This window comes from Parus major, chromosome 15 (genome assembly GCF_001522545.3).
Source record: "Parus major isolate Abel chromosome 15, Parus_major1.1, whole genome shotgun sequence".
Taxonomy (NCBI): domain Eukaryota; kingdom Metazoa; phylum Chordata; class Aves; order Passeriformes; family Paridae; genus Parus; species Parus major.
This window is the reverse complement of record NC_031784.1, coordinates 7067609-7080469: the sequence shown is the minus strand read 5'-3', so window position 1 is coordinate 7080469 and position 12861 is coordinate 7067609. Positions and strand designations below refer to the sequence as shown.

At 38.2% G+C, this 12861-nt stretch overlaps 1 protein-coding gene across 9 annotated transcripts in view; it reads right to left on the bottom strand.

Annotated features, from left to right (window-relative positions):
* ARVCF (ARVCF delta catenin family member) overlaps positions 1-12231 on the bottom strand; it is a 248060-nt gene extending 235829 nt beyond the window's left edge. For 5 of the 9 annotated variants that reach the window (XM_015643618.3, XM_015643626.3, XM_015643623.3 and 2 more), the window contains exon 1: positions 12026-12231. The gene's annotated coding sequence lies outside the window, so the exon portion shown is untranslated. The remainder of the gene's footprint in view (positions 1-12025) is intronic. The other 4 variants (XM_015643625.3, XM_015643630.3, XM_015643620.3 and 1 more) reach the window with 3 other exon arrangements.
* Between the last annotated feature and the right edge of the window lie 630 nt (positions 12232-12861).

Sequence of the window (12861 nt, the reverse complement as noted above, 5' to 3'; positions counted from 1 at the left end):
AGCAAGAGAACAAGCTTTCCAGCCTTCACTCGTAACCTTGTTTAAAAAGTTTAGTCTGCCAAACTCCAGGTCCCGCAAGGTCTGAATTTCTCAGGAACCAAGCCAACCTTGAAACTACTGTAGTAGTACAACTGGAGCTGTATTTTGAACTTAAATTAGTATCATGGCTTAACACAAAACAGTAAGCAGAGTCTGTCATGAGTTTGAGCAAGCTTCATTCTGCCAGACGAAAACTAACGAGTCTGCACTCTGACTGCAGGAAGGAGTCTCGTAATAGTTTCTTATAAATATTCAATAGACCTGCCATGGCAGCAGCTCCAAACAAGAGTGAAGGGTGAAGGTCTCTTAAAGAGCAGCTCTAAGCATAACACAGCCAATTCTGACTGGAACCTTGTGCTGAACCAATGCCAGCTGACAAGGGCATGACCTTCTATTGATGCTGAAAATGATGACTTGGTTCAAAAATTGTTTTGTTTTGCTGCCACAAATTTAACAGCTCAGGCTTTGTCCCCATGAGATGGGTAAAACATGCTCATTAGGTAACCTGCTTCCAGAGAGACAGGACTTTAAACAAAGGCTAAGCACCTTTATTTTAGTATTACAAATATGTCTTCAAGGTGCTTTAATGCAGACCGGTTGTTGAGGTGTAAACTGAGCACAGCTCTCCCAGACCCACAACTGCCACAGGACATGTTCTCCACAGGAACGTTGTTCTGATGGAAGGTCCAGGTAACTTCCAACCATGCTACTCGTGTAACATGAAGTATGGCCACAAAAGCACTGAGCAGACATACATCTCAATACACCACCACAGCAATTCTGAGACTCTTCAAAAATGTGCACAAATAAAAGGAAATAATTTTCACTTTGTTTATCCAGTCTAGCAGGCAGGACAATTATGAATTATTTTACTAACTTCTTTCAGCTTGTCCAAAATATTTACTGCACATTGTTTTCATCTTCCTAGTTACAGACATGCCAATGTCAGACAATATCTGTTACAATCAACTTGGATTTGCTATTCCTACCAGCTGTCTCAAGTCTAACCAATAAAGAAATATTGAACAAAGAAGGGATAAGAGTATCCAAATGCGACAAAGATAAGCAGGCAGTTATTTCTTACTCTGAATGCAGTAACAAGAATTTCAGAGACCAAAATGTTCCAGCTGAGCTAGCTATGGCTTCCTGCTGCTGTTACCAACATGGTACTGTAGAAAAGTAATTGCAATTATTACTCACAAAGTACAAAACAGAAGCAAACAAAACAATGGAAGAAACATGTATCTCCTGGCAAAAACAAAACTCATTAGAAGATTATGTTCAGTGTAAGCCAATATGCTTTGTAGCCAGCTGTATAAAGTGGTAGAGGAAGCTTTGAATTTGAATACACCTCTTAAAATTCTTTATTGCACTAATGGCAGAAGTTTGACCTTAAATGTTAATTTAAATAGATACAACCAAGTTGGTTAAAAAACACAAACTGTGGTCTCATAAATGCAGCTGCTCATTATGGTGCCCTCAGACCTGCAGCCACATCCCAGCCTGACTCAGCACTGTCTATCCAGCTCCCTCTCCACAGCCAGCACAGGCAAGGGGAGATCCACTGATGATGCTTTATCCCCACTGGCAAGAAACATCAAGGGAGATTGTTTTGCAACCCTGGGACTAATTTCTGGTTCTTTCACAGTAGACACAGAACAGCTGAGACTGGAAATATCCTTGGATATCACCTGGCAACTCTCCTGCTCAAAGCAGAGTCAATTTCAGCAAGTTGCTCAGGATCTTTTCCAGTCAGGTTTCAAAAATCTCCAGGAACACGATCCCTGCAATCTCTGGCCAACTTGCTCCAGCATTTAGTTCACACTTAATAGCAAAATTTTGCCTCAGTTTTTGATTGAAGTAAGACTCCTCCACTTTATACCTGTCAGCATATGATGCTGTGCTGCCTGTTGTAATACTCTTGATCAGCACAAGCTGCTTAAATCAATGAGCTCCAAAAATGACAATGAGATGTATAACCATGAAATTTATTGACCATGCCTGCATGCATTAGTAATTACACAGTATGGCCTCTGGGCCCAATAATGCAGAGAGCTGGATTCCTTCATCTTCCAATGACTGCTCTAAATTCTCCAGTCACACAAGGACACACAAAACAAACACTTTTTTTAGTCCTAGATATTACATCTACTTTAAACCAGTTGGATTTTGTCTTGTACATACTCAGTAAGTTTCCCTCAATTTCATAGTATCAAAGGTATTTTAAATAGTCAGTTTCTCAGATAATCTACTATTAATATTCCTTGCCTCAAAAAATGTGTTCAAAAACCAGTTATTCTGAGGGGGATCTGTGAGAAACTCGTATGAACTCAATGCTCTTGAGATTTCTATCAGAAATCGGTCACTTGATTTCATGTGAAATGACAAGCATGCACAAGCATATTTTTTTGTTCTCTATTACAAAAGTCTCAAGTGACATTTGCTGCAAGAAGGACAATAACAGCCAGTGAAATGTCAAAGGTTTCCCAAGGAGAAGACAATTCTGTTCATACTTCCATTCTTAAAGCGCTTAAGTAATTCAGGTGTACCCAGTCAAACCACACCTGGGTGAAGAAGAGGGAAATAAATATCAGTGTTAATCACTAATATTAAAATTGTGAAATTGTTGCATTTGTGCATAATGTCTTTCTCATTTTATATCTGCTAGAAGAAAATGTCTTGAGAGATTTTTTCCCAATAGAATTTTCAAACTTGCTGTAAAGGTTTTATATCAGTGCAGCTACTGAAGTCTCTTATTTTAGAGTACAAGACTGATAATTAAGTCAGCCTATTTCAGGGTCTTCCCCCTCCCCCGGCTTCTTCATTACAGCTATTTTCATTCTGGACTCTCCACACACTCTGTGCACCTGTAATCTGTATCTACATTGTATTAGTAGGATCCTCCTAATTAGATTTAATTTCTTCAAGTGAGGAAAAAAGTGACATGCTAAGCCTGCCAGTTCTTTGAAGAATGTCCTAGAAGGTCAAATGGTGTGTGTATATAAGGGATGTGATCCGTTTGACATAACGGAGATAAGGTTGATCAACATTTGATGCCTTCAGTAATGAAAAGCAAAGTAGCTGGTATTGATTCCATTCACATCAATCTCAAAATGGTAAACAAAATAGTTATATCCTCTGTATAGCTGTCTCCTGAGTACATGCAGATATACTTAACAGATTACAGACAGAAGACAGCTCATTTAAATCAGAAACTATGTGAAATTCTAGTTTTCTTAGCTGAACTACTATGTAGACATTAAAGTTTCTGAAATCTCTACATGCCTTATCCCTACATATTTAACCAAAATCAGAAACTGTGAGATCAGTACTTTTCCTATGGATGATGACTCCACAGTTTGTCTATTTCTGAAACAATAGAAATAGATGCATTACTGGTTTTGAAGCTTTTACAGTTCTAAAATATGCTGGTTTAGCACGTTAAAGAAAAAATAAATTTTAAAATTTTAAAGTATCTCTCTCTCCTGTGTGAGACCAGCTGCTTCCCCCTAGACTTCAATCCCTCCATAAGAAATAGCTGTGCTTATCCGGTAATTCTTACTAGTCTTTCCCTGTTTTTGTGGTACCACGACAAACTATACCCTGCATTACTTTAACTAATCAAGGGCTAAAAGGCTTCTCTCTCAGGCCTTGTTTTCTTCATCATTGGTGGAATCACAAAGTTCAATCCCATATACACCAAATCCCTGCCTGGCAGCCTCCTCTTGCCAACTGCATCACTGCGACAGACACATCTGCATTTGGCACCTGCTAAGTTCTTTCACTACCAGGATCTGTAGCCAATTTCTTTGGCTAAACACAGCACCTTCAAAACTCAGCAGTAATTTACTCATTGCACAGGTAGTAAGCCTGTAGTATAAAAAATTAAAATCTATAATAAGCCAATACATGGTCTTGTTTATGCTTAATTACAGGACTTCTCTCAGCCAATTCTTTGTTTTCTAGAGGTAATACTACACATAGAATGGCTACGGCATTTTAACATGAGTCAGTGTAGTTCTTGAAATAGTGATACATAAAATGAGGTAAAAAATTACAGAATCTGTACCTTTGGTTTCCCTAAAAAGGAGATTTCTCTGCACTTGGTTCCCCTACCTTGGTTATATCTTTAATGAATTTCAGAGCATTTAACTTGTGAAACTTTCAAGATCTTCCTAATCCCTTGTGGCACAGAGAATGACCTTCTACTTCTTTCTACATTCGGATGCAAAGCACATTTTTTCATTCAGGTGATATAAATGGTTAATCCAAAAGAAAGGGAGTGAATACAAGGTCAAAACAATATGGGCAAGTAAAACACCTTGTAGGGCAGAGTTTAAGACACTGACAGTTCTCTTGGCTAATATTAAGGTTACCAACATCACCCTCCTACAGAGAGGGAAATGAGAAGAATTTGCTAAATATAGCTAGAACTGGTTGGAAGGATGCCTATCCTTATTTGTGCATTCATCTGTTTAATTGTGGGCAATATAGTCCACTAGACAGCCTGAAGCAAGTGTGAATGTTCAATATTCTCTGAATTATACAACCTCAACCGGAGATTGGACTTAATTACACAGTTTACATCAGTATAAATGGAAACGTTGTATTTTGAAACTCTCCACACCTGTATGTCCCTCAATTATTTTCTCAGGTTTTGGGAATGTACTAAATGCCTTCAAAACTGTGCAGTTTTAAACAAGGATGGTGAGCAAGGCCATGGAATTCTTATGTTTATTGTGTGACTGTCTTTCAAATCCAAATGTATACAAATGCTCACATATGCTGACAACAAAAATCAAGTTTTATGCTCTCTTTGAAGTTTCTTTGAGCTTCTTTAAATTTGGTAGTCTGTGGAGATTGACATATTTCTTAAATTGATCTCTAAGCGCATTTCTAAAATAGCTGCAAAAAAATATACATGGAATACATCTTACCAAATTAACCCATCTTTATCTGAAAATAAAGCTGTAACAACCACACAAACCTGAAACAAACAAGTCAAGGAAGTTTACACACCTGTGATCTAAGCTTTCAAAGGGATTCCTAAATCCTTTGTTTTAGTGACAATATTGTAAAGAAATATAATGGCATTAAAAAGGCAGTAAGTGCCTAAATCCTTTTAGAGTTTGTGCCTAAATTCGTAACAGATCACTGTATGTCTCAGCCAAGGTATCTATTTATATATATGAGATTCTCTCATGTTCCTTTTATATATATAACAAGTTTCAGTTCTGTTTAACATGAGTTCTTCAGAACCTTAAATAATAAGGTTCCTAAAAATCAGAGTCATCATACTGCTTTCCTGCTTCTCTAACAGTAGAAAGTGCTTTGTGGCATCATAAAAGAAATTACATGGCTGTTTCCTTGAGATGAGCATGGGTTGGGATTCAGAAACCCCACCATCAGCATAGTAAGTACTCTATAAAAGCTGAAGACTGTTTCTCACTTGAAGGAACATACCACAATGAAACACAGGAGAAAAAATGTGGTAACCTACAGAGGTTTCAAACTTATGGATTGTACAATTCAATAATCTTCCATCATCACACCACATTAAAAGCAGCACCTTACCCTCCACCTCTAAAATACTGCTTTAGGAGAGGGAACACAGTTTTGATTTCCATTATCCTGCAGCCTGCAGCAAGGAAGTGCCTTGGTCCTGAATCAGAACCCACAGGAATTTAGCAAGTGCTATTTCTGCTTGTAGTAAAATCTTCAATATGTAATTTACATCTTGATATGTCATCATTTCTTGGTATTTAACTTAGTAACAGCTTCTCTAAAGTAGAGATTTTATTATATAAATTATGGAAGTAGCAGACTGGGTATAGTAGAGACAGCATAAATTTCTGAATCAATACAAAATATGTCCCCAGTAGTAGTTGTTATTCTATGCAGGTATGTTATTGATTACAGTCATAATGGTCTCACTTTAGCTGCCATCAATAACTCACTACTTGTATTGTCACACTGAATTAAAAAAGAAACAGTCTAAAAATATGAGAAGTTATACCAGCATGGCATGACCCAGCCTGTGGTGCAAAGAAGCAAACACTGCCAGTTTAAGTTATGATTTGTATCTGAGACTTCACTTGACATTACAGTGATAAAGTCAAATGAGATCCTTATTCAGGACAAAAGAGTATGTGCCTTAAACATTCCAGAAAACTTCTAAATTTATGGATCCTGCATACAATAACAGTTTTTTATACCTTGGGACCACTAGAATACAGGTACTATTATGCAAAACTGAAACAAAGTTTCATGAGTGGTTATTGAAATTTTACTGAGGAACAAGACTACAGCTTTCTTGCATCACATTATTAATTGTAGAAGGAATGTTAGATTATTTCAGTTTTATTAATTCCTAATTTTGGAAGACAGTCTCCATAAAATACCCATATTTGCCACTCAGCAGAGAGATGCTCACAAAGTGCCAGTTACAAGACTTCATTCAACTTCATAGACTGGATCAGTCTCCAGGGAAGTCTGTCTGTATCTACTGTTTTAATCCACAGACAGAAGTGGATGCCCTTTCTGGAACAGACATTTAATTGACATGCCTAAAGTTATTGTAGCTACCCCAACTTAAGTGTCACATCTGAGATTCTCCTTCCCCAAGATCCTTGGAACTTTATCAACCATATTCTAAAGTCACTCTGCAATTTGCTTTCCTCTGGGCAATCTCTGCAAGCTTTGCTACTCTGCATACTATTAAAAAGATCATCATTTGCTTCTTTTAAAACCTGCAAAAATTAGACTATCCAATATCATTGTATACATTTGGCTCTCATCAAGCTGTGAATCCAGTAGCCATGGACCCTGTTGATAGTGAAACATCGCAATACAGTTTCTCACCAACAGGACAATCCACTAAAAAAGTCTGTGCCATCACTTCTGTCACTGTTCTGAATAAGAGTTACTTAAAATTTTATCACTACATAACCCAAATTAAACAGAGAACATTTACTGTAATGAGAAGGTTCAATGGAGTTATTCCATCATCAGAGCAGATGAAGAAGAGGCTGTTAAATTACTGGAAACAGTAGGTCTAGTTTCACTAACTTTACATTGCAATGAATGTAGATCAGCTAATAAAAGACTTTTTCACACAGGAACAAGTTAAGGCAATATTTTTCTGTAAAAAAAAACCCCGTGATCATTTCTTTTATGAGAGCACAAGTAAGAATGGAAGGTAACTAAGCTTAGGGCAGAAAAAAGGAGTTTGTGATACACAAAGCCCAGGTCCTGTAAAGATACTGCTCAGCATCTCAGTCAGTATCACTGCACCTGTAAGAATTCTTACACACATTACTTCATCAGGTAATTCCAACTACATCCAACCAGAATATAGGTCTTGGTATCAACCCCCTGAAAAATCCGCTCTCAAGGATAACAGTAGAAAGGAGCACTGATGCCTAATTCTAGACTCCAAATTACTAGATTCTGAAAGAAATAAGGAAAATAATAAGTATTTTGAGTTTACCATAACATCAAAATGCCAGGACTTACCTCAAAATGATTTACTCTCTTCTTCCCTCTTGCTTGCAATGCTTAAGCTGTAATTCTTCAATAATGCATTTCAGGAGACAGTAAATGCTTCACAATTCTTAAATAACCATAAGCAGCTAAACAGTACCTATTCTGGAGGACAAAGGCCTGTTGCTAAGGCACTAGACTTCAAGTTTCCAATGGCTTATGACAGCAATAACAAGGCAAACAAAGTAAGTAATAAAAATGAAATTGTGAAAAATACCTTGACAGTGTCCTTTTAATTTTCAGCTAACTTGAGGTGTCACGTAAGCACTGAAGCAGCAAAGAGGTGATACTGCTTAGATAGCAAAATCTCAATTCCTCCCTGACCTACAAATCAGAAGCTAATAGATTAGTGGTGCACTGGTGTATATCTGTACAGTATCTCATGGAAACCCTGTCACAGCTTCTGAAACAAAATGCATGTGCTCTGAGATACAGAAAAAGCATAACTATAAATAACATCAACTGAAGCATGCACAGAAGATTTTGACAACCCAGTCAAGGACCTTATGGAACAAAAATCCCAAATTGTCTAAGAAAGCCATCATATCTGAAGAGAAGAAGCATACTGCATGTAGCTCAGGAACAGAAAGGTCTTCCCAATGCAAAATAAACTGGAGAGCGAGACAGAGGCACAACCCTGACCATATGTTCTCAATGGATCTCAGTACCTTGTAATACTGCCAGCAGCAGCATCACCACTATGCAAGTGGTGGATGAGAATCACCTTCTTGGACCACTTAGTCTGGAATCTTTGGTCTAAATATTACAGTTTTACTTTTTCTAAATACATGGACAAAATATAAATTTTACTATAGTCAAAAATCACTCAACTTATCTCATGGTAATTAACCTAAGTTGATTATAGAGCATTAAGACTTGCAGATTCAGACCAAGATATCTTCCAAAGAGATGATTATCTAGATGGAACAAAAATCATGTAACTACAAAGCAAAATATATATAAAAGTATGTATATATGTACACATATAAATGTAGAGTCAATTTTTACAGAACTTGATAAAGTAACCTGTTACAAAAAAAATAAAGCCCGTCACTTCAAGGGTATAATGCTGCCTTAGTTAAGATTCATTATTTTCGGAAAGACACATTCGTTCCAACAATGGTAAGCTCCCAGTAATGACAACACTGTAAGAAAATAAATGTTCTTTGTAGGAATGAGGAATAACTAGATATGAGCTTCATTAACTAAATCAAAGCATTCTCTACAAAAGGCTAAAATATTTAAAAACGCCACCCATATGTACATTCCTACTGGGTATCTTACACATTTTTTATCTGTAAGATTAACTGGTATTCCAAGAAGAGCATTTCTTTTGGTGGGTCAAAATGTCAGACTACCCTGAAATAGCGGTAATCAATGAGTCTCATCAGGACTCCAGAATATTAATTTTGCTTGATCACTGTAAATAAATTAATGATGAGTAATAGATATTGTCCACTTACTATTAAATGATTAGCCATTTACAGACAACACACCAAATGCCACTTGAAATTATGCCAGAGGGTTGACTGTCAGGCTTTCAAAAGATTGAGTATTACTAAATTAAGCTGTCTGTTCTTAGAATGTTGCACAAAACCAGTCACAAAAAGAACTGGATTCACTAGCATTAGCTATTTCTCTTACATACCATTTTAAACAAAAGTGACCTAAGCTAATGGAGAAAATGTAGACTCCTAGAACCTCAGTAGGCTGCACCAGAAGTAGCTTTTCAGTTTGTTTTGAACGGCCTGTGCAATGCATAGGTAGGAGTGAAAAAGCAAACAGGGAAGAAAACACTTGCACCGCAGGTTTTTGTGGTTGGCTTTGTTTTACAGAAGTTAGCTGAAGAAAATAAAAGCCACTTCATTATCTAAGTTGATTGCTTCTTTTCTCAGATGCTCAGGTGGTTACCTGCCTTGCTTCAGCTCACAGGTAGACCACATCCTACCTGAAATTTAAAAAAATCTCCCTGTTCTTATTTTAATGCTTAAAGCCACGATACCACTAATGTCCTTCTCTGAAGAAAATATGTTTGTCAAGTTACATGTATACTTTAAATGTCTTGCATTATGGAAAGAAGACATTTTCTAGAAATAGGTGGATTTTGATCTTAAAAACCTCACTGCTGATTTCCAGGAGAGACACATTAAGTCTGGATAAGGTAACTGCATGCAACACATGTGAAATTCCTTCCCTATCCATATTGGTGTAACAACAGAGTTGGCCTTTTACTCCTTATTCTGCAGACAGACAAGAAAGCAAAAAATTTGACAAACTGCTTTGAAGGTAACTGTGATGACTATTAGGATGCCCCCACACCTGACAGAAGTGTCATACTCTGGTTAAACTGGAAAGACATAAGCCAAATGTAAAATCACACTTAGCTGCTACAGCATTTGTTTACAATGTCTGTGTCAATGATTTATACTCACACAATAAAATATTAAGAGCAACAAACTATAAACCTGGTAGCACAAGAATTCTAACAGGTTTTCCTTGCAGTGTGTCAATTCTGACACTACCCAAGATCCACCAAAAGCACTGCAGATATTATGTGTTGCATTACATAAAATCAAGTACAGAAGCTTAGTTTTATATAACTGTAATATGCATACAGATGGTCTTCAGGACAAGATATCTAATCTAAATTACAGTTTGTACAAAATTTGAAGTATAAGCAAAAGGCAGGAATTTTGCTATTTCTAGTACAGTGCTCTAACCCAATAAAATGGGAAACTCCCTCTATTTGTAGCTCTTATTGGTTATTGCAATATTAAAAACTTTCTGACACTGAAATCAGTTGCAGAGCTATTGAATTAATAGATGAAATTCAAGAAAAATAATCCTTTTTCTTCAATTTTAGCTAAATAGTAGGTCAAAACTATTGTTATATTAATTGAAATTCAGTTATTTATGTTGACAGCAACTATGGCATAAGAATAAAATAACAAAAGTCCACTTTATAAAGATCACCCATGTCAAATAAAATACAATCTATTATTTCTGAACAATACACAAGGATAAACCATGCAGAGAAACTATGCAGCCAAACTATTGTTCTTACAAACCTTGCCTTCTTAATGCATTCCTTTAGCCAAGCAATGGGAAGATAAACCCACTTGCCTAATGAAGCATATAATTTAAATATTTCAGACAAGAATTGACAGCATGCTGCTTAAAATAAATTTAAGAACCATCCATCCAAATACCTTCCAGGATGAAGACCCCAGCACAGTTCACAACTTATTTTTCCTATACAAACTCCAAACTCTCCAGCCCCTGCAATTACTTTAGTCACCATGCATACCCTGTATTACTTTACTACAACAAACCTTTTTTTTTTCCATGGGAGATTTAATACAAGGTTGCATTTTTTTCTCTTTTACAGTGCCTTGCAACATTTCTAAAATCACTAAAATTTCAGATTTTACTAATGCACCATGCAGTCCTGCACAGTTTTGTAAACAAAGTATGTCTAAATTTATGGAGCCGTAAAGGACTGGTGTATTCTGCAGATTGCAGTACCCTATCAAGAGGAAGTTGCAATCAGCCAATGTCAATATTCTCTCATTTAGAAGCAGGATTTTTTAACCATAACGCATTCCCATTAATACAAATAAGCAGGGCTGTTTCCCGCCTCCCCCCCGCAAAGTTGTGTTTAGGGTTTAAGCTATTGGTACGATAACAGGTCTTCACTTGATAAAAAAAATCTGTTTAGGATTGTTTTTTTTTTTTAACATGCTATGAATCACGTTTTGCATTGTGACCTACCTAAAGGCACAACAGCGTAACAAGCAAAGTGCATGTTTTAAAAATTCCCCCTTTCACATACACAAACAAGTGCCTACATGAAAAAAAAAAAAAAGAAAAAAGAAAAAAGGCAAGAAAGACAGTCTTTACTATTTCATATTCACTAGAAGTGAACATTTTAAAGAGTTTTTCAACTTCTACAAACGTCACATTTTAACCGTAAACCTCAATACTGCAGAGAAAGCGCAAATTAAAATATAACCCCTAATTCTGGCTTTTAACTCTGTAATGGGTGTCGCTTGTGTGAAAAAATAGGTTAGTTTTGTCTGGTCTTTGCTACAAAGAGACTCATCTCCTATGCATGCCACAAATAACCTGAGCAATGACTTCCCTCCATGACACGAGCTGCCCATCATATTGCAGGATTATTACAATGTTGGTTTGTTTAGGGGTTGCTTGTGTGTGTGGCTTGTGTATGTAATTCAGGCATTCGCAAACATCAACTCCTCGTTGCGCATCTCTCAATAAACTGATGAACGCTGTTAAACCTGAACCAGCAACCTTTAGCAAACAAAGAAGTCTAGCCCGGAATCGTGATGCAAAATCACCCCAAAACGTACTACACCCTGCAAGAACCCCACAGAAAATAGCCCGGCAACCTCATTCATTCCCCCCAGCCCAGCGATCTGCTCACCATCTCCGTCTTATTTCTCTGTCCTCAGCTTATTTTCCTTGCTCCTACTGGTTTCAAGAAGGCGGCGTACAAAAAAAGGAAAATGCTAAAAAAAAAAATAAAATAAAAAGGGGAAACCCCCCAACTCTTCAATAAACCGCTCGGCAGCCGCTGGGCAGCATGTCAGCCCCTTGTCTTCCTCTCCCGCTCCCCGCGCAGGAGCCGCTCCCGCCGTGCCCGCCCCGCGGGTGCCCGTCCGTCCCCCGCGCGTTCCCCGGGAGAGCGCCCGGGCTGCACCAGCTCCTCCCGCCTGCTCACCCACCGAGGCAGCCGAGTAGTCGGAGCCGAGCTGATTTTCCCCTCCCACCTCCACATTCCTATTTACAAAGGGTATCCAAGACCATCTTTATCCAACGGGGGGGGGGAGGTGGGGGAAGAAGGAGGGGAGGTGGAAGTACTAATTAACCCTTTTCTTGCATTTACCTTTTCTACTGTGATTTTTGGAGCACACAGGGGAATTCCCTTTCTCTACAAAGCACATGGGCTCGTTGCCATCGGGCTCGCGGCGTCCCCACTCCCGCACCCCGGCTTGGCGGCTGACGGTGCTCCTGGCGGCCCCAGGGCCGCTCCAGAAAAAAGGTCCAAGGACAAGGCTGGAAAACGCGCGCCCTCCCCAAACTATTGCTCGGAAAACAACCGGAGCGGCCCACGGGGACACGGGAGTGCACTGCCTGGACAGTGCATGATGCCACTCCCCGCCCACCTCTCTTTTTTATTTATTTCTTTTTCCCAAGCAGGGCACATTCCTCAACACTCGCACCTAAGAGCAAAAGCGCGGGAGGCGTGAGGGGAGGCGT